The 18,963-nt window shown below is 37.0% G+C and overlaps 1 protein-coding gene across 2 annotated transcripts in view; it reads left to right on the top strand.

Annotated features, from left to right (window-relative positions):
• The first annotated feature begins 9,420 nt into the window (after positions 1–9,420).
• B3GALT1 (beta-1,3-galactosyltransferase 1) overlaps positions 9,421–18,963 on the top strand; it is an 89,506-nt gene continuing 79,963 nt past the window's right edge. Inside the window, exons 1-2 of one of the 2 annotated variants that reach the window (XM_030454627.1) lie at positions 9,421–9,464; positions 10,043–10,071. The gene's annotated coding sequence lies outside the window, so the exon portion shown is untranslated. Of the gene's footprint in view, positions 9,465–9,902; positions 10,072–18,963 lie in introns of those variants that run through there. The other variant, XM_030454626.1, reaches the window with a different exon arrangement.

Raw genomic sequence — 18,963 nt, forward strand, 5'->3', positions numbered from 1 at the left:
CTCTGTTTAAATTCACTTCAGCTACAGTAGAGCAAAACTGAGCAATAAACTATAAAGTCAAGAATAGACTCCTTTTTTTTTTTAATGTACGTAAAGATAATGCTACTTGCAGTCAGGAAAAGCAGTGGTTACTCAGCGGCTGAGAAGACCAGATATTGCTAAGATTCTCCAGCTAAAGATCTCAGGGTCAGTTAAAGATAAATTAAGATCCTAAGAAATAGGTGTAACCTTATTTTCTTCGGCACAGCATTACTATTATGAAGTATTGATAAGCTGCTTAATAAATTTAATCTTCTGAATTTTGACTATCAAAAAATGTATAGCAAGAAAGAGCTCCAAAACCAGAAATGTTAACTTTGAGGTAAGTTTCTCTACTGGAATAAATCTTATATTCTATTTTCTTTGGGTTATAAAAGTTCCTTAATTCAGTCAGTTTTGGGTGCTAAACAAAGGAGAATTTCTTATGCTGCACACACACTGGACAGAGTCACTTCAAGGCTTTGACTAAGCTTATTAAGTGTCTGGCCCAAAAAGAACCAACATGAATAAGCTGTCATTACAGTCTTCTTTGTTAAGAGATGAAGGTGGACTAAAATTCATGCTCTGCAAACATCAAGGAGCAGCATACTCCTCTATGAGGGAAACAAATCAATTTCCACTTTCCCAGTCCCTGCAGTCCTGTTCTTGCTGCTTCCTACATCCTCACGACCATCTGCACATAAAGAGGAATGCCATGGACATGCAGAGTCTGCTCTGCTTTGGTGCCATGTAGGAAAGGCAGACAGACAAGGTTCAGAGTGAACATGTCCCTGGTAACTGCCCCACCATAAAGGAAAGGCATGTTACTTCTCTTTTACAGAGTGATGAACAATTAGTCCTGCTGCTAGATAAACCTTAATTACCAGTCATTGCATGCCATCATAGCTCCAGTTCTCCTGCCCTTCTACCTATCCTATGTCAAAGACACAGTGATAAACCCATGCTTAAGGATGGGTTTGGGCTGTACACCACCTTTTTGAGTAATTCCAATGCTAAATCATATTCATACACATGCATAGTTCCACATACACAAAGAGCATAGTCTCCTGACCACAGGATAGAAATCTAGATTATTTCATTAAATGGTAGGTCCCCCAATTTCATGTGTTTTCCAGCCATTAAGTGTATTTAATAACAAACCCAAGAAGTAATGAGGGACTTCAAATAAGTATTCCAAGTAACACCTAGTGCCTTGAAGTCAATTGAAATTTTGCTGTTGACGTAAATGAAGCCAGAATTTCTGCTATGGACCTAAAACTGTTTCCTCTGAAGAAATAGAGCCTAGTTCAAGAGAGGGTTCCTTGCCAACCCCTCTACTCTTATGAATTATAAACTGAAATAATAATTTCTCTATAGTTTAGTGTCACAGTTATGTACTGTGTCATTCTGGTTAAAGTCACTGAAGTCATTTACAGTTAAAATGCAACTGGAAAAGAAGTTTGTCCAGAACTTTCTGGAAACCTCATAGAAGTGCAGATCTTGTTCCTTAATACTGCTTCAGAGATGCAATTTCCTCCTGAGCCCACCTCGATTTCCAAAAGACAATGTCAGTTTGCTTTCAGTGTCTGAGACAATACACTAATGGGTATTCAGTGGTGTGGAAGACACCTTTATAGTTGTGTGACTTAAAAGATGTGTCTTTAAAAGAGTTGTTATTTCCACAACTCAGTACACTGGAACAGTATCTTTTATTACGAGTGAAAGTTTCACCTTCAAAATTGAGTTTCTTGTGTGACTTCTAGAATCAGTATATATGGAACATTAAGACTTCATATTTTGTCTAGCTGTTAATGATAGTGAATCATGCTGGGCATGGGGCTTTGTGATGTGAAACCAAGATTATATTTCACCCTCAATATTAAATTTGGACTTTTTCTACTGGCTACAATTATGGAACCTTAACGTGTGTGTTTGGGGTTCAGGGTGTCAGTGACTCATCAATGTTTTAAGTTATTGCTAAATGGTTCTATTGTTGGACACAAATCTTTTTATTAGGATGCTTTAGAGATAATCCAGCCTCACTTTCTGATAATCTTAAAATTGAAGCTACTTTTTTATTGTCATCCTGTACTCACACAGTCTCAAAAGAAGTTAGATACAGAGCCATTTCAAAGACTTAGATTTTTCTGAATAATGACATATGGGATCACCTTCTTAATTAGTTCAGATGTTTGAGTATAAACCTTTTTTTTAACAGAGAAGTTTGCTCCAAAATCAACATTGGTCATTCAGCTACTGTTTTCAAAAAAAATAGCATTTTGCAGACTACCTCAGGGAACTAGATAGTTTCTCTCAGAAAACTCCACAGGAATGGGAAAGCCAGTACATGTGGGCAGAACAGGGAATGTCAGAGCCTCATTAGCTGTCCTTTTTTTGGGTGTAGATTCTAGCTTCTCTGTGCATTTCTAGTTCTCAAGTAGCCAGCAGTTATAGTGTACCTTCGGTTGTTAGAGAAATAAAACTAGAGCCAAAACATCTGCTGGAAAAGCTCCCACTAAAGCCTTAGCTACTGTATCTTTTCAGAGGATGTTGTATATTCTAGTGTTTGTCTAGAAAAATACTTGTATTATTATGGAGTGAAGTGGGAATAAATTCCCCCAACATGCTGTATAGGGCCCAGGAAGACTATTTTTGACATTAGAGATTATCTTTTACCTTAGTAAAGTAGAATTTTCTGCTTATTTACTAAATATAAGTGTATGCTATATCTGTAGTGCTGAAGCCCTTAATCTGATTAGAAGAGGAAATTAAAAAACCCTAATATTTTACTGCTGCTATGTATACTTTTGCACTTTTTGACTCCATTCCTGAACTTCCCAGGAAGCAGGATTGTTTTCATCTACACTAACTTTGTTAAAATTTGTCACTTTTCTACTTCAGCCTTACACACACACAAAAAAACGTAAATTCAAAGAAGAGTTGGGCTACACTTTTTACTAGAAGGCTTATCGGTATTTGCTATAACTTCACAGCAGGGAAGACCACACACTTACACAGTTTCCTACAGGGGTCTACATCAGAGCTTCTATATTCATCGTTGTTATGCTTGTCAGGTGCATGAATTTCAGGCATTTGCCTTCTCTCACTTGTCCTTCTTACCTTCTATAACTTATGCTCAATAAGCAGTCAAAAGCTCCTCTGAGCTTTATTAGTAGGAGATAATAGTTCTATACTCTGCAGTTTCCTCTCCAGCGCTATAACATACATCAGTTGCTAATGGTTAATTACTTTGTGCACTTGCAGTTCAGTCTCCTGAGAAGAGAAATTAAATTTTGTGGTTTTAGCCTAGGAGAACATAGACTCAAAACACACAGGCACTTAAAAGTTTTTCTGAACACCAAAGCAGTTCCCTGGCACATGGGATAGGGGGCTGCAGGCCTGACTAATTCCAGGTGGCACTTGATGTTTGCCTTGATGGCTGGAACTGTTTCTGTGTGTCTCACACTGATGAGCAAGCCCTTTCCTCTCAATGAAAAACTGTTTATCCACTCCTGCAAGAGTGGATATACAGTACATAACACTATAATTAAATGATTCAGTAATTCAAGAGATTAGTCTGTCTGAATTTTGCTTACATTTGCCTGAAACTAAGTCTTGGCAAGAGACAACTAACCAGCTTTGGAACACTGTCAGTGCTAGGAAATGAACATTTGAATTCATTCCTTCTGGAAAGTTAAGGAGTGAATTGTCATCCTTTGCCCAGATTTAATTGGATAGCTGGTATTTAAATGCTTGCACTGAAGAGAACAATTGTGTTTTGTTCATTTTTACTAGAAATATTGCTGATCCTTGTGTGCATTGTATAAATTATGCCCCTGTATAGCAGCACATAATAAACAGGAGTGCTTGGAAATATACCAGTGACAAGGCTTTCTCAAGAAGATCTGTTTTCATAATCTGGAAGTATTTTCCTGCAACATTTTTGAATTTCTGAATTTCCATTGAATGGAAATCACTTCATATGATCCCATGTTTGAACACATGATAGGTTGTCCCAGGAGATCCAGAATTTTTTTAGGTTTTTTTAGTTCTGCCCAAATATGATGCTCTGAGACAAATTGCCATCAATTCTTGCAAAATGGAAATCACATTTTAACAAGCATTTAAGCAATCTTATTCTCTCTTTCCATATCTGTTTCCCAAAGTAACTTAGAGAATGAGTTCTTACAGAAAATTTCATAGTTTTGTAAATTTCAGAAACTGTTAATGGCCAGCTAAAGCCTTTCTAATACTGCAGATATATGACCCAAAAGCCACCCTCCTAAAAACCCAAAGGAAGGACCAGATGGTTTTTCAGATACAGAAACAGTGCAGCTTTCAAGAAATAATTTCTGCTTTTGTCTGCTTTGTTAAGTTTACCTGGCATGTCCATGCTACTTACAAATTGTTTCTACCACAGAGTAGGCTTTATCTTATGATTTGTATGTATCAGTAATGATAAAATAAAATAAAAGTTTTTTTTCTCTCATGCTAGATAAGTAGCTTAATTAGCATTAATTGAATTCTGAGAACTACTCTCCCCTTCCTCTCCTTTACTTTATAGGAGAGCCCCTTCTGAGATATTTTGTCATCTTTTTCCTTCCTACAGTAGAAATGCACCTTGGCCTTCTCCTCCTCTCTTTTTAGTACAAACAATTTATATGAAATATTTATATTGTTCTGGGTTTAAAAAAAACAACAAACCCTTGTCTATAATTCATTTGGATTTTACTTTGATAAGGACTCTTCCTCTTGAATTCACAAGGAGATAAGCTGGCCCAAAACCTATTGTCCCTTATTAAAGAAACAACAAATAGCAACCCTCAAACCTGAAGAAAACACTGTTCAGATTTGGTTTTTCTAATGTTTGAGGGAAATAAACAAGTTTTGAAATATTTTAAGTATTTTTTAAGCCATCTGTAATAAAGGACCTGCCTTCTAATATTTTTCCATTTCTCTGAAGTAAAGTTTTTGATCTTCCTAATGCTAGGCTGCCAATACCAGGAGAACTGCATAGTAATTTATCAGTGCTGCAACACAACTGCATTTGTCATATTTGTCTTCTGTAGACAACTGAAACCAAATTTCAGCATAGCTGCAGCATTTCAGAGTGAGCTACACCAATTTACATGATGGTGCTGAGATTTCCCCTCAGCTAGTTTTAGGATGAGGCATCCTAGAAAAATGTGCAAACTGGCAGCTCAACAAGAAAGACAGAATTCCTCTTAAATGTGTGGCTCAGAATCACCACCTTTAGCCTTTTAAGAATAAGGTTGGCTGCATTCAGTTGTTTCAGCCAGTCAACAACTGAGCTGAGCTTACTCCACTGGCAAATGGGGAGGCTGCACTCTGGTTCAACAAAACACCAAAGCCTTTCTTTGTATGATGCTCCTCACTGTTTCTCTGCCTGGCCTCCCACTTCCTTGGGGGCCTGAATACATTTGAACTGATACTGATATAAAAAGATGTAGACCCAGGTGCTGTCAAACTGACTGATTATCTTCAATTGCTTCATCTTGGAAGCAAGAATTGTAAAATAAGCTCTTAAACTTCAATACTAACTTTCTACTTTGAAAGAATTTCTTCATGTTTAATCTCTCCCCCAAATAATATCAGATAGACCTATTTTTTCCTATTTTTCTATGGTAGCTACTTTAGAAAGAGCTGTAACTGAATCTCTGCAATTTATTTCAGCCATTTTGCATGAGAGACATTTTCTAAATTCAGAGCTTCCGTACAGATAAATATAATGTGATAAAGTATGCAGAACACAATTGATGAAGAAATGGTTAAATGGGGTAAAAATCTGGAAACCAAATGAATTTGCACCAAATTCTAAACATTTCCACTGTTTATTATTATTCCACTTGTTAGTATAAACACCTATTCTTTATTTTCTTTGAGAGAGAAGACACAGCATATATTGCTTGCATAATCTTCTAGTTTACATATAAAACTAAAATCAGTACTATTAAACTGTAACAGTTCATTTTCAAGAGCATGCATAGATTTAATTCCCTAAGTACTTCAAGTTATTTGCTATAAAAAGCTTCATATATTCACACAGATGAATAAAATAGTCACAACTCAGCCCCAACTCAGACAGACTTTGCTACTCTCTGATTTACAGCAAAGTGGCATTCATAAATTTTCAGTGAAAGGAGGGCTTTTCTGTTTTGTTTATAGAGTATAATTTCATTGGAAAATATTTCTTGTTAGAAACATTTCTTACTTTTTAGTAGAGAAGATGTAGCATTTGTACTGGAAAATCAGTCTTCGGTAAGAAAACTTCCTGAGCAAGGAAACATCACTTGATGACAAATGTGTTTTCTATTTGGAAATAGGAAAGCTGTCATAAAGTACAGGAGAAATGTGCTTTAATTATTTCCCATTATTTTCGTTTTTTTTAAAATAGGAAGCCATAACAAAGTACTATGGGTCATTTTTTCAACTTCCTCTCTAATTGATTCATAATGGCAAAAGCTGGTAGACAGCCTGTGGGATGAAAGACAGAATGCTTCCCCAGAAAATGTCAAGGTGGAGCTGTACGCATACAGTATATTTTGTGTGTGCATTATAGTAACATTTACTCATTTTACATCTTCCACTTGGAAAAACAGATGAAAATATTTGGAAAAAACTAATGAAAAACAATTTCAGAGTAGGTATCTTTGGAACACTAATTCAGACTTCTGGTCACCTTTCTCATGTGAATCGTGCTCCTTACCAAAAATGGCATAAATATATAACATTTGCCATAAAAAATGCTTTTACATTTCAAAAAGGAACCATCAAAAATATAAAGATGTCTGCAAAAGGCTTCTCTACTGCTATTGTATTTTCCTTGCAAGGTAATGGGATAATCCAAAATTTTATGATACAGTATATTTTATGCCCTACACTGTTTTTTTTATGAAGACAAAGTTCTTGTTCAATGACTTGGTCAGTAGTATTTAACTAAGACCTGTATGAAATTATTGTATCAGTAACTTATTTTTACATTAAATCAAGTCAAAGTACCAAAAGAAAATTCTCAAATCCTAGGTTCAACACTAGGATTTAAAATTGAAATAAGTTCTTAATTACTACCCACGCTATGGTGTTTGAGCACTATATATGTAGGCTTTTGCTAGTTTAAAAAAAAAATTCTTTAATACCATGTGTTTCATTAATTTCTTATTGTGCTCCATTCTGCTGTATATTTTGCTAACAAGTTAAATTCTCTATGATGGAAATCCAGAATTGTTGTTCATGAGCTCTGCAATAAAACAATTTATTATATTTTGTATGAGCTAAAATCTTTAAAGTGACTAGAACCTTTATGAAACATACCTTAACACTCCTGCAGATTAATAATAAGTTAGGAGAAAAAGCCACGTTGATCTTAGCCCAATTATCCTTCCATCTCAATTATATTGTGACATTAAATCTTGTGCCATTTAATAAGAAAGGCCATTTCACCCATGGCTGCCTCAATTGCTGACAATTTATGCAAGAGTGTTCCCTCATCTCAGAAACTATTCTAAAAGAAGGCAGCTTTCTCACATGCTGATATGTCTAACTGCCCATATAAATTAAATAAGACACAACACCACATATAAAATTGTTCTTCTTACAGTTGCTTGATCCCTTTGACTACAGAAAGAGGAATTACCAAGGTTTGAGCTGGAATCTCCATGCAGCACAAAGCAACAATGTATGAATGCACCATCTGGCTCTATGACTGTCTTAAGGACTTTGTGGCAAATCCCACTGTGTGGTGGTATAAAACAATGCTCAAAACATTTCAATTAGCATCTGCTTCTACAAGTTACAAGTATATGAAGTCAGGTGTATTTAAGACCATAATTTTCATATTTTTAGATAACTATGGAGTCACACACTTCAGTAAATGGCTTGGCTTTCAAAAAGAGTCAGAATTCTCACTCTGTAAAAATTTATTTTACTCCATTATGAAACAATTTTATGTTCACATGGCACATCTGGTCTCTTGTTTAGGTGGGCTAGATACTTCAAATGAAATATCCAAGTGCTGAAGAGCAGGCTGTTTGCCATAGATAAAACCTCTGCGAAAGTCACACGAATTAAAGGATTACATCCTGCCTGATTAAGACTGGGTGCATTAATTTGGGTAGAAATGTTATTTTTCCATGGGCCCATTCTGCCCAGCAATAGATGTCATGAAGTTTTTCTGTGATGTTACAACAAAACGTATTAGAAAATCACGTAACAAGAAGCAAAATGAAAATATTTTTTTCAAAGGAAAAGTAACAAGCAGCTAAATTATAACCATTCCATACTATGAAAATCACATTCTTTTACAGGTTTGTGGGTGGAGAGAACAGTGTGTGTTTTCATGCATACTGGCAAAAGTTAACCCAGTTGCTCCAGATTCTGGGCATGCTACAAACTGCTGTGCAGGATGTATAAGTCAATCATTGAGCCACAATCTTTATCCCTCTTTACAAATCAAGTAATAATAAGATTGCTGTTTGGCTTTCTGAATTTTTTTTTGGTTGGTTTTTGGTTTTTTTGTTGTTTGTGGGATATTTTTTTGGGTAGTAAATGTCTGTGGCGGAATAAGCACTGTACAAAATTCTCAGAAAAAGTGCTTTTAATGAAGATGCCACAATGGCAAGGACTGTATGCTAATATCATATTCCATGCACCTTTTCATGTAATCTCTATAAAGCACTCACACCTAATACAGAAGACAACAAAATATTTACATTTGTGCCAGGAGTAGATAAGGTCTTTGGAAACCACAACCAGGAAAACACAAACCAGATATAACTTGAGGGAGAAAACTCAGAACAGTTAAATTAAGGCCTGTCTCTTAATCGTGGCAGTTCCAAGGAAAAGAGAGAAGAGAAATATTCCATAACCTACATTCATTCTTTTATTCATTTCCATTTCTTAGGGATAAATTAATTGTTATAGAAGAGTTATGTTGTACCATACAGAGTAGTGAAAATAAATGCCAGCACAATTTTTTTGGCACAGCTCTGATTTCTTTAGAAAGCAGATAAATAGCTAACACTTTACTTGTGAGCATTTTAATGACAGGATGAAGAGATCTGCAAACCTTCCCAGTGTGAAAAAGCCACAGGTTCAGGGCTAGGTGTTGGCATAGAACAGTCAGCTGTTCACTTGAAAGCTTGTTGCTTTTGATGTGCTGAGAGAAATGGATAATGGCTCTGAACACTTGCTCCCTACTTGCACAACCCTCCTCTGCTGACATTTGGCCATCGTGTCCTTTCAGCAAGGAGGAGCCACAGTTAACCTGTAGAGATGGCACACTTGTACTGCCTCTACCTCCTTCACTTCTTGGGGCTGGTGGCAGAACCAGAAAGCCCTGCTTCCCGGGACCTTCTCAGAATGCTCTGGGGGAGTCCATAGGAATGGATTTCATCATGGCATTTTATCACCCTTAGCTATAGCAGAAGGTTGACTAAAATTCATGGGCTTGAGCTAACAGCTCTGGTAATTAAGCTGGACTCATGCTAGGTGCTGCAGGGGGAGATCCAGCCTGCTTGGCTGCAAGAAAGGTCTGGTTCTCAGAAACAGGACAGGCTGCAGTTTGTACAGAGAAAAGGAAAAGAGGAAGCCATACCTATCACCCCCCTTTCCTGGCAGGCACTGACTGACCACTCCCTACATTTTTCTTCCCTTCCAAGCCTTCCCCCCTCTCCTCACTGACTGAGCCCTGCTCTGCCATGTTGCAAAACTGACCTTTGCCTTTCCAAGATTACAATCTATTTTCCTCTGTTGCTGAAGGTTTGTTTTGGCTGTGATTCTCTGTCATTCTCTAACCACGTGTGTACATTAGAGAATGATTTCAAAACAGCATCAGTAACAATTAAAGACAAGTTGTGAGGTTTGAGGTTTTTTCTTAGGCATTATTGCTACTTCGATAATTACTCTAGAAGTTAGGGATAGCAAACCTATTTACATCACCAGTTTTTCTCCTGCTGCCTAGGAGAAAAGAATGTAAGGCTCATCTGCTTCTTGTTCCTGCATCTAGGGATGCAACAGGATCTCCACCCCAAAAAGGTATGGCTTTTTATAATTTCTATTCTGAAAAGAAGCAGAAATAGTTTGTAGCCTTGACATAGGATATTTGAGTCTCTGCCAGATAATAACAACCTTTTTTGAGCACTATTAGTGCTCATGTTGTAGGGCTTCAACTTGTAGGCTGTTGTTGCTATCATCTTTGAACAAAGGCAGACAAATATTTTAAGTTTTGAATGTGTACTGAGAAAGCATTGAATTAAAATGGCAATCCAAGATTTGAGTCTATCTCTATACAAGCCCCTGGGAAACTTCCCTAGAACTTTTATGTGTTGCAATTATAGCTGCGATTTCTATTTTGGCTTCTAGATGTCCAAACCCAGTTCATTCACTATTTCCCAGAACTATAACCAAACTCCCCACTTGCAGGATTTTGTTAAATTCTGCTTCCTTTTCAAAAGTTTTTCTTCCAGTATGATTGTGCTTTTTATGCCAGTATTCTAGAATCATTTGCAAAACTGGAAAATAAAATAGTTACTTTTCCTGTTCTGTATAGAAATTAATGTAACAGATTGTTTAATTAGAAAGAGTGCATAAGCTGATGAATTTCTTCAACTATCAACATGACAGTCAGTAATAAACCATTCTTGTTATGTAACTATCAACAATTCCATTTTTTAAGAAGATGATTATGACTTGTGTATAAAAAAGAAATTCAGTCACTATCATGTCCTGACCTGCAAATGTAAAATTTATTGTAATTTTTACTGGAGCTGAAGAATAGTAGCTTTGAGGTGGGTCCTGTAAAAATTGCAAAAAAACCCCCAAGTCTATAGTTCTGGAACATACAGTGTGAAATAAAATTACACGTCTTGATAAGAAAATAATAGTAATTACTTTGAGTAGCCTTGCATTACTCTTATCTAAAACCTAATTTTTGATAAATAATTTGAAGTATATTTTCTCCTCATTGCAGTTGAATTACATTAATGGACATTATGGGCCTGATTTTCCTTATTACAAAGTCTATTATAACTTTGGAACTTGTCATTTTTCATTTAAATTGTAATCCCCGGAAAACTTTCCAACTGATATCTAGCACAGTGCCTTTAAATGTATCCCCATTATTACAAATCTAATAACATGACATAAAGCATTCTCAGTGAAAACACCATGCTTTGCTATAAATTAATGCACACTGCTGGGACTTCCCCTTATCAGATATTCAGTTGTGGCTGACACAGTCGTCACAGGTGAGGCAAATTTTGTAGACAGAACGTATTCTGTTGGGTCAACTGACACAGCTGGGAAAAAGAAAATCAACAAACCTAGAATATTTTCTATTCCCCAAAGCACATCTATTCTACCCATCCATATCAGCTGGTTTTAGCAAAATACACTCTCTCTCCCTACAAGCCTTCCTTCCTGGCAGAGAGAAAGCAACCACAGCAAATATTTTCAAGTGGTGATGATGCCATGGTAACATGCATAAATACCTTTTTTGCCTGTATGGAGGCAACAAACATCTACTGGGAGGGTTAACAGAATATTCTGCAAGAAAAACATTTCCTGAAAATACTGGTCCCCTGCTTAAGTCCCCCTTCAAAATTTTACAATTTTGTATTTAAAAAATTTAGTTCAAGTTATCTCTCTTGTTTAAAAGAAAGAAAATAAAATTTTTCTCCACCACACAAGAAACTAGAAAGTAAGGTACATTAAGTGCTTTCAAGTTCATACAGAAAACAAACCCACTTTGACCCCATGCAAGTATTCCATCCCAAATAAATTAATCTGGGAGTTCTTTGTGTGAAGGTGATGTGACAAAGACATGGACATAGACTTTAACTGACTAGACTAGGATATAGCAACTGGAACAATAGAAAGGGTACAAATTTTTTTTCTTTATTTAATTGGTAGTTCCTTTAAGAGAGAGTAAAACAGACTCCCAAATGTACTGTGGTACAACTTTCCATAGCCCCATAGGTCAGTCTCCCTTCATGCAGCATCAGGACTTGCCACAGGCTTACTGTTTCCATAAACATTGGTGTTTTGATTTCAGGTAGGGAGGAAACTGCAAGTGATCTCTTTTTAATAGCATTCAGCTATGGAACCAAACAGGTATTTGTTACAAGCAAGAGGGTTGGGTTTTGTGGAACAGGCAGGTGGCTGCAAGCTTTCAGAGTAACACTGACTTAATCCTTTAAATATATGTTCCTTAAACCTTCAAATGGAGCAGTGGTGACAATAATTACCAAACACTTCAAGATAATGCTAAATAGAGTTCAGAGACTATGACAATGCAGAAATAATTCACTATAAGCATACGTCCCTGATCTTAATGCCCAAAATTGGAAAATACTTATGACAAAGTACAACTAAGGTCTGATTTCACTGTCATTAATATTAATGGGAATTTTATCCCTAGCTTCCCTGGCAGCAGTTCATAAGAATGTATTTACTGGGCAAGGCAGAATTAATTCACATGTATGACTGTATGAATTCTTATACATATGCGTACAGATATTATAGCTCAGTACATCCCTTTTTAAGAAGTCAAGGTACTTGAAAAACTCCAAGCAACTCTGTCTGATTTTCTGTTCTTACATTTTTGTGATGTATTTTAGTATCATGTCTTCATGTTTCCCATAAGCTTTCTTTTATGTCTAAACACACCAGTAGTATCTTCCAGCTCTTGTATTTCTGCTATGAGGTAAATATATATATATGTATATATACACACATATTATGGCCAAGTTTCTGTTAAAAAAAACCGTATCTTTGAAACAGAATTTGAATTCCTTACTTTAAATGCCAGTAGTAATTACAATGCAGGATTTTCATGCAATTCCTTTTGCTTTTTAAAACCAAGAATTAGAAGTTTGAGAGCAAATCCAAATGAACATATTTCCATGGTTAATCCAAAAGTGCAGAGGCAGATTCAATTGAAGACAATTAACCTCAAAAACTACAACCACTTCTGAGGATGAATCATATCCCTTCCAGCAGCTGAACCTTCATGCAATGAGAGTGTCTCAACAGGCACATACATCCCTCAGCCTGGAGGGACTGACTCTGCTGAGCTCCTAAATGCTCACGTTGTCCACTTAGCATCAGTGCAGATTAAATTGTTCAAATGAAGCACGAGGACTCTGTTTTTACAAGATTTTTTTGTGCTTCATGGGTAGAAGAATGGTAAGACCAGTGAACTCTAAGTTGTATGGGACTGATTAACTGTATCTGGGAAGAAGGGAGGGAAGAGATGCAGACTAAGTACTTCAGTACAAATATAGCATGGTGCAGTTCTGTACCTTTGAAAAGGATTAATTTTTTCTCTACAAAGACAGAATGAAGAAATCCAACTTCTAAAAGTCCGACAGCTCAGTCAGCTAGAACAACCTGATAGAATTTGACCAGAACTAAATCAGTAAGCCTACAGGATTGCAGCAACACACCTGTAGAGGCTACTATACAGATTATAAAAAGCCAGTAGTTAATGACATCTTGGTCTCCTTTACATGCTCCAGCAGTGAAAGTACTGGCTAAAAATATCTATCTTGGGATTCTTGTGCACTCAAGGTCTTCAAGAGAAAAGAAAGAACAGGCTGGCCCTGCAGAATATTTTAAAAATTAACCTTTTTTTAGGATGCAACTCTTGTGGTATCTTGGCTTTTCTAACTGGAGAGTTAGGAGTTGGGAGCTGAAAAATAATTTGTCTCTATAGATCATCGCCATTTTCTGAATTCCTGGAATGCTTCATTAAGCTCTAGACATAGGACTTTTTACATCTCATTCTAAATAATCCTGCAGCAGGTACACATTTATTTGAAGTTATATTCCAAACATTCAATTTAACAAAGCTACATGGTCATGGAAAACCCATTCTGCCACTTTTGGCATTCTATTTGTTGAATAGTTGTCCTAACTTTCCTCTCTGATTGCCGTGCTGAATTTTCCAGTTTCTTTCTAAAATAAACTTCTTCAGACTCATAAAAATGTATTTCTTCTGTAAAATCTGTTTTCTTTTATCTGAAAACCAATTAAAATATCTGGAAGTTTATGTAGTGAGCAGAATGAGGAGAAATGGATTTGGGGCTTTTCTGTGCTGAGTGGAGGAGGTGGAGTTAAGAAGCCTTAAGCCACCCAAAACCATAAAGAACCCTGCTTGTGAGCTAAAAAAAATAACAGAAAAATTTAAAAATCATTTTGCAGACAGAAAGATTTTAAGTGCCTGGAAGGAGGTGATATTTTAATACAAAGTACCTTCTCAGTGATAGCTGTAGTGTTAGTTATATCACAATTAATAAGCAGCACAACATATGCTGTTAGGCCAACTAGAAAGAATTTCTTAAAATATGCAGCACATTCAAAACACCAACTAACCACTAATCTCCAGTTTAATGAGATTTAATGCTAGTGCTCTTTCAACAAACAGATTTAACCAGGGACCTGAGGCTGGAACAGATTATTAATATAGGGAAAGAATATTTACATTCAAGAAGGGAAACACTTCATATATCTAATGCAGTGGTTAAGGAAAAAGTCAAAAAAAATCACATCCAGGTGAAAAGGAAAAGTTCTGAAAGGATCTATTTGGACAAACTATAAAAAACACTGACGCTTTGCATATCCAGTGAACCTCAGTAAAGCTGAGTAAGAAATCTCAAACAAATTAGAAACTTCATTCTAGTCTCTCTAATGACATTTGAATTGCAACCTGAGAATAATCTCATTGTTTTTTCAGTGAAAATAGAACTACTGGTATGTCAGCTTCTTGACTATCAGCCTTCCTGTCCTCCCCACCAGCCATTAGTTAGATGTCTGTCTAACTTTAGGAAAAAAATATTCTTTTGTCTCTGCCTTAATGTTGACCTCACCTCTTTCTCTCCCAGACATCACCTTAGCCACCATGCTACTACCTATTTTAAGCAGCATCTCTCTTTGTTGTCTATTAATTCTCATTTCACTTTGAAAGGGAAATTTCATGCCCACTCCATATTTTGGTTCCCATAAATAACAGTCATCCTCTGCTGTCTCCTGCTCTCTGTGACTCTGGAAGTATTTCAAATTCAATAAAATGCTAAAAGAGGGGTTGAAGTGATCTCTCCTGCTCCTTCCCTTCCAAAAATCTATTTGCAAGTATTGTTAAGATGCAGGGAGGGGAACAGAAGAACATGCAATAGGATGTTTTTAGGCTAGGTATAAAAGAACGAAAAAATGGTCACAGGAGATAGGTGTTTAGTTAGCAGAGAGAAAATTTAATTCTGAGAAGATATAAGAAATATTAACGGAGACCTAATTTGTCTGATTTGGAGAAAAGGAGACTGAGGGGAGTCCTCATGGTTCTCTACAACTTCCCTTAATAGCATGCTTTAACATTTGGTCAGCCCTGAATTGGTCAGGCAGTTTGATCAGATTAACCTTGCAGATCCTTTCCAACTGAAAGATTCTATTCTATCTAAAATGGAAAAGAACAGAGAAATCAAAGAAGCAGGAAGGAGATAGGATTGACAAGCAGTGAGAAGGGCAGCAGAGGAAAACTAAGGCAAATGCAGCCGCACCAAACAGGTGTGATATGTTGAGGGGATGGAGCTGGAAAAGAGCTTGGTCTTCAAGAAATTACAAAGGTCATAAAGTGAGAAAAATGAGCAAAGGATGTTTTGGTAATAAAGAAAAAAACAGTAAACATCATGGAAACTGCTCACTCATAATAGGTCAGAAAAAGAACTGCACAGACAGCAACTGACCTGGCAGTGAAGCATGAGTAAGGGAGAATGAAATTTGCTTTGCTGATATGCTGATTTTGGTGTGATGGTAGGAAATAGAGGAAAACTGTCGAGGGAAAATAGCTGGATACTGAACCTGAGTGAGAGATGAAGGATGAAGTGTTGAGGTGCCATATGTCTTTGCTCTTCATGGCAAGATTGTACCTAGTGAAGATGTCAATCTTCATGTTTTCTAAAGCTGAGCTGGATGTGGTATCCTGCCAGAATTGTAGGGATTTTTTGCATTGTACACCAGACAGATACAACCTCTCACACCCCATGCAATCAATATCTTTCATTTACTGAAGCTACTGTTCTTGTAATCCTAGTCACCTTTGATAGTCCCCTCTCTCAAATCTCATTTCTGAGACTCAATCTGAGTCCTCCAACAAGTCATCTCGTCTACTACCGTACCTGCCATTCACAGAAAAATTGGATTGTGCTATAGATAGCCATGTATTTTTGGACATGCATTTTAATGGATCATCTGAATTTAACATCAGGTTAAACTCAGGAACCCTAATTGGGTGTGATGTAAAAGACAGAAAAGACAGCAAATAGGCTTCACATTCAGACTAAAGTTTTCTTGCTAAAAGGTGCAGATAGAGTTCCATATTACTGTATAAAATTAAAAAAACAGATTTCTTAGTTTGTTCCTTCCCAGGATAAACAGACCTGGTTCTCTATTTGCTGACACCATCAACATAATATCATGGGAATGGGCTTAGAATCATCAAGGTTGGAAAGGATCTTTCAGATCATCAAGTCTAACCATCAGCCCTACACCACCACAACCACTAAACTGTCTTCCAAAGCACCACCACTTCCCTCAGCAACCTGTTTCAATGCTTCACCAGTCTTTTGGTGAATAAATATTTCCTAATATCCACCTCCTTCAGCCTCTCCTCTTAAGACCCCTTATCAGCCTAGCTGCCCTTCTCTGCACCCTTTCTAGCATCCCAATGTCCTTCCTATACTGCAGCACCCAAAAGTGGACACAGTACTTGAGGTGCAGCCTCATGAAGGCTGAGTACAAGAGTAAGATCACATCCCTGGTCCTGCTGGTCACACTGTTCCTGGTACAGGACAGAATGCCATTGGCCTTCTTGGCCACCTGGGCACACTGCTGGCTCATGTTCATCCAGCTGTCAATCACCAGACACCCCCAGGTCCCTCTCTGCTGGGCAGCTCTCCAGCCACTCCTCCCCGAGCCTGTAGCACTGCTGGGGGTTGTGGCCAAAGTGCAGGAACTGACATTTTGTCAGGTTGAAGCGTACAATTGGCCTTGGCATATTGATCATGTAGCCCTAACAAGATCCCTCTGCACAGCCTCCCCACCCTCAAGCAGATATTGGTAAACTAGAGCTACTTAGAAGAGATTCCTCCTAGCCATGAAGACCAAGTTGTCCTGAGTCAAGAGGCTCCTCCCATGTCTCATTTTCCCTGCTGCTTTTACAGGCTTCTTATTGATCTGTTGGATTATCAGGAAAAATTACTTTTTCTGTTTGCTGAGGTTGCACGCAGACTTCCATTTGCCACATGCATGCTTGTAGCCCATGCAAACTCAAATCCATGAAATCATAGGTAAACACAGAGAGAGGCAGTCAGACACACAAAAGAACTCAAATCATTGTCAGTTTCCCAGCAGTCCCAACTACCCATCGTTGGGCTGGGGTCCAAGTAAGATCAGAGAGCACTTAACACAGAAGATTTGTACAGGATGTTTGCATTCACTGCCTTTTTCTTCCATGCAGTATAGCTACAGCATTCATCCAAGAAGAATGAACAGCCTTTCCAAAAGTAACCTAAGAAATCATTTATTTTTATATATATAAGTGCAATGTTTATCCAGGAAAATTATTCAAATTTTGAGTCCTTAGTGACACAGGATGCAGACACAGAATCGGCTAGGGAAAAAACAAGCATAAGCAAAGATGTTCTTAACTGTACACAAAATTCTAATTAAAATGCCTCAGTAAGCACTGAAATTTATTTGCCACTGGTACTATGACATGTGTATTGGATTTTATGTGTAATCAGCGCTAATCCGTTCCAAGCTTTCCAATATCAGCAACATTTCAGGCAGACCACAACTGGAATTACAAAAAATATGACGACAGCTCAGAGAGTTTAGAAAGGTCCTCTAAATATCATTCAAGACAGCAGTGTGATTACAAGAAATTCTATGACCTCAGAAAACTGTTGGTCTCATTTCTTTTCTGTCTTGGTCTCCTTCAAGCCTGATTGAGATCTCTGCAGCTGGGTGCAGTATTTGCTCCTTTTTAACAAAATGCCAATATTGGAGTAGTATATGTCAACAACTGCTACAATTCTTTAAATCTTAACAATAAAGTTTCTTTATTCCTGCCTAGAGTCCAGACAAGGACTTGTCTGACTGTTGAAGCCCAATTCAATTGTTTTACTGGAAAGGAGAATGTATATATTTTTAAAGGACATTTTATCCTTTCTTGGTCCTGTTGGTTAATTTATTCCTGATAAACAGATACATATCTACACTTTTTAGGATCTCTTAGAATGATTATTTGCTTATACTTTAACTGATACTTTTCTTCTGAAAAACAAAACAGAAGCACCTGCAACAATTTATAGCGATCAAGCTTGAAATTAACTAGAACTAGTCAAGTTCAACAAGGCCTTATTTTAAAAAATAAATCTCACTAGTTTTCTTAAGGATTGTGCGGCCTAGTTGAGCAACCAGCTAATTATTTTTCCCAGAATTTAGTGTCTGCTGAACCAAAACCTGCTATCCTAAGATCATAGTGCCACATTCTGATGGGAAAATAAATGTCAAGTTGTAATAATGAAAATCACAGTTTCTCCTTTTTCCACAAGAACCTTGCCAAGAAAACCCAATGAATTTCAGAAAAATGTAGGGAAACTACTGTTAAATTATATGGTAATCTGAATATACAAACTCCTTCATCGTTTTCTTCCCAAGTATTCTAAAATCCAAGTGAAGCATATTTTAATGTTGCACCAGTTCTGACCTGCTTGCTTCTCTAAAAGGCCACCAAAATGCCACTGAAGTTAAAATGGATGATTTAACCTTTTGAGAGGTACACCCAGTACCACAATTATTCTGACCTTTTGCTGTACAATCCTTTAACTTTGCTAGCTATTAATTTAATGACCATTTGTATTTTTAAAAACT

This window comes from Calypte anna, chromosome 7 (assembly GCF_003957555.1).
Source record: "Calypte anna isolate BGI_N300 chromosome 7, bCalAnn1_v1.p, whole genome shotgun sequence".
In the NCBI taxonomy this organism is placed as follows: Eukaryota; Metazoa; Chordata; class Aves; order Apodiformes; family Trochilidae; genus Calypte; species Calypte anna.